The following is a 3770-nucleotide window of genomic DNA, read 5'->3' as shown; positions in this document are numbered from 1 at the left end:
ACCGAATGAAAATTTCGAGTTGTCACATCATCCCCCTGTTAAAGGGAATTTCATCCCGAAATTAGAATTTAGATAAGGAAGTAGGTATGAATGATTGAGTGAAGAGGTGGGAAGCTTCCTAATCGATTGTTTCTCGTGCTCATAAGTGAATTCGGGCCTTTGGTTGGTATCCCAACGAACCTTCACTATAGGGAGGCGGCGCTGCTTCGTCCGCTTGACCACTCAGTCGAGGGTCACTATGGTTCTAATACGAAGGTGAGGATCTCGTCAATCTCGATCTCGTCGAGTGGGTTTACAAGACTCCTAACGGAAAGGTACAGTTTCAAGATCGAGATGCGAAGAGTATAATCTACGTTACTGAGTTCAAGGAGTAGGTTTAGTTTGTGAGATACAAGACTGATTCTGGTAAGAATCTCAGAGGTCTTGATTATCTTGGATTTAGCTTTCCACACTTTACGAAGTGCATTAAGCCATTCCTAGAGTGAGTTTTCCTAAAGAACTTGGTCTCTCAGTTGGAATCTCCAAGGTTTCTTTTTCTTGTTTAACTTCCCAGTCCAGGGCCACTCCTGCTGGGTAAAAGTCGTAAAGGTTTATGTGATTTGCGAGGAGTTATGGATGAACTATGACAGTAGGTCTGTAAGACCAAGAATTTGGCGAATTCCTATCGGCGTCCCTGATGTCGACAAATTCTCAGTGGTTTTGATAAATTGACAGAGTACTCAAGAATTTCCACATCACTAATAGTGTGTCTTAGGAAATTTTGACTCTTCAATTCCAAAACTCATGTTCAGAGAACTTTGCGAAAAGTATCTCCGAGGGTAATGTTTCTGCAGGTTCCTTCTTACTACGATGGCAGATAAGTAAGTCGTTACATGGAGAATGATGAACTGATTGAAGTAAGAAAGACGGACTCTATTCATTAAACTCATGAATGCTTCAGGCGTATTGGTCCTATCCGAGAGGTATCACTACGAACTCGAAATGTCCGCATCAAGTTCTGAAGGTAGTCTTCCGGACATCGTTCCCTCACACTCAAACTGGTGATATTCGGATCTCTGGTCCATTTCTGAATGTAATTCTTTCCTCGCGTTTGCTCAACTAATTCATCTATGCGAGATAGAGGCAACGATTTCTAATGGAAAAATCTGGACGACGTCCTCGATAGCCGAGGTACATATGATGCAATCCCTCGACCTCTTGAAGAATAAGACCGGAGTTCTCCTGGGTGAGAAGCCTAGTCTTCCAATTCTATTTCTGTGCAGTTTTCTATGTTGTCCGGACTGTTCTTGTATCTCCTAGTTGTTTAGACTGTAGGGCGATCTGTTTACAGGAGTCATACTGGGTTGTAAGTTTGTTCACATGACGATGCGATTCCTCGTTGGTGGTTGTCGTGGCCAACACAAATAATAACCCTAAATACTACACACTAAAATAGTGTATAGCGGTAAAGGGATCGAATCCACGGAGATTGGTTCAATTTGATAACTCTATGAAAAATCTCTTTGTAATAATACTTGGAATATGACAATAAATTAAAAATGGGGGTTTTGATGTTTTGAAATACTTGAAACAAACTAGAATTAACTATGATTTAAGTAGACAATTGCAACAAAAATAAGATTTTGATGTAAAATCAATTAGAGAAGGATGGTTGACTTAAGGTTTCCTCACTTTGACTTTTGATGAACATATCATTAGAATTCAATGGTGCAATACTTGTTTTAAATCCTCAATTTGGCTATAGTAATCCAAGAAGCTTGAGATTACCTAGACTTTTCTTAGTTGTTAAAATGGTTAGAGAAGCTCATAACAATTTCCTTAGTCAAAGTCACAATTTCCATTAAGCATGTAATTAGTGAAAGTCAACTAGCATTAAGAACCAAAAAGTCACCAAATCTAAGAGGGGTCAAATGCTTTCACCATATGTTGGAAGAAATGTTTTTATGATTGTGTGAAACAAAAACGACACAAAAATCATTTGTTGCTTGCTAATTTGAGGATCCTTTACTTAATCAAGAAATTAGCTAACTAATCACCACAAACAAATTTAAACTCATGAACTAAAAACATACTAGTAGTGATAATATGATAAAACACAAAACATTTCCATAAATATTTAAGAACAAGTTCATGGATTCTTCAACATTCAACAAAAGTTCAAAGGATTCAACAAAAGTCAACCAAGATTAGTTTAGCCAAGCATGGCAAAACTCAAAGAAACAAAGTTAGAGAAGATTGTACCAAACATTAAGCAAGAATCAAGAGGTAAAAAGATGATGTTGTTGAGGTGTTATTGGCCTTCAAAAGTCTTCAAAACTCCAGAGAGAATCTTCAAAAATCAGATGTCCAAGAGTGTGCAAAAGATAGGCACCAACCTTCCCCATATAGCTTAAAACATGAATTCCCGGAAATGCCCCTGTAGGGGGTTGCGCGACGCGCGTGCTGTTGCGCGGGTGGTCCCTGGATGTAGCATCTTTGAGGTTTTGGGCCTCCATAGCTTAGCCCACTTGGCCCAGAACGAATCCAATCACCTCCTAGCCCATTTTCTTCAAGTTTTTCTTCATTTTAAGCCCAATTTGACCTCTCCAAATCCTCCAAATCTCGTGCACTCTCCCGATTAACAATCTACGCACGCTTGAATAAACTCCCACAACTTGAAAATTTAAAGTTTATTTCTTTCCAAGCCTTCCAATAATCATCAAGCTCGCTCCATGCATCATCTCCACAATCACCAAGCTTAACATCGTTTTTGTCTACCAAATCCCATCGCTTCCCATACGTCACGAACACTCCCGCTCCGCTAGACCCGAAAACCTACAATTATGCTCACAAGATTGGAAAGTACCCGAAATAGTCATAAAATAGCAAAAAAGGAAAATATGCATGGAAATTATCTAAATTATGAATGAAATATGCTAAAATAAACTATAAAAAGAAGTAAATAAAACTAACTATCACTTGTAGTCTTGGGCAGTCTTCGTTCTGAAGTTCACATTAGAATTCATACTTGGTTCAATGATCACAATCTCGTGTATACGAGTCGTATATATTTAAGATTGAAAAGATAGCCGAATAACTGATTCTTCTTTAAGCTCACATCCTATCGAGGAAAAAGAAGTTAAAGTGGAATCATCAATTCTAAACTTGTAGAACCTTAATTATATATCAAGGAAAAAGAAGTTAAAGTTGAATAATTGATGTAAAGAGACCGGATATGGATTCTAGTCAGGGACAAGCACTAGTGCTTCATCCTAACGGTTCAAACATGATCAAGTGTGATCCACTCGGCGGTAGTGACCGCAAGGCTAAGACATCCATTGTTATAGTATATCCTACACTCATTAGTATTGTATGCATAATTCTTCATGAAAACTATCTCTCCATGATCACTTACTTCTTTAAGCTACCAGCATCTGATCCCAAGTATGAAATCCGAAACTGCAACTAATGGTCTCGGTTCGATGGGTGAGATAGCAACAAGATCCTGGACCAATAATGATACAATAACTATGAACATGTTCCATGGCATCCAAGGAGGTGAGAATAAACAGACAACAAAAATGCATGAATGCTAATGCCCTAAGCTAAATGTTATGCAAAAATATAAAAGGTGAAAAAGAAGAATATAAAATCTTTTTGGAATTTTATATAAATAAAAACAATGAATGAAAATTAGCTTAAAACTAAAATGTTATGCAACCTAGTTAAAAATGCATGAAAAAGTAAAAGATAAGGGAAATGCCCCACCCCAAGCTTAAGAACAAGCATTG

This window comes from Lactuca saligna, chromosome 5, assembly GCF_052625555.1.
Source record: "Lactuca saligna cultivar CGN05327 chromosome 5, ASM5262555v1, whole genome shotgun sequence".
Classification (NCBI taxonomy): domain Eukaryota; kingdom Viridiplantae; phylum Streptophyta; class Magnoliopsida; order Asterales; family Asteraceae; genus Lactuca; species Lactuca saligna.
The sequence above is the reverse complement of the archived record's forward strand: the minus strand, read 5'-3'. Positions refer to the sequence as shown.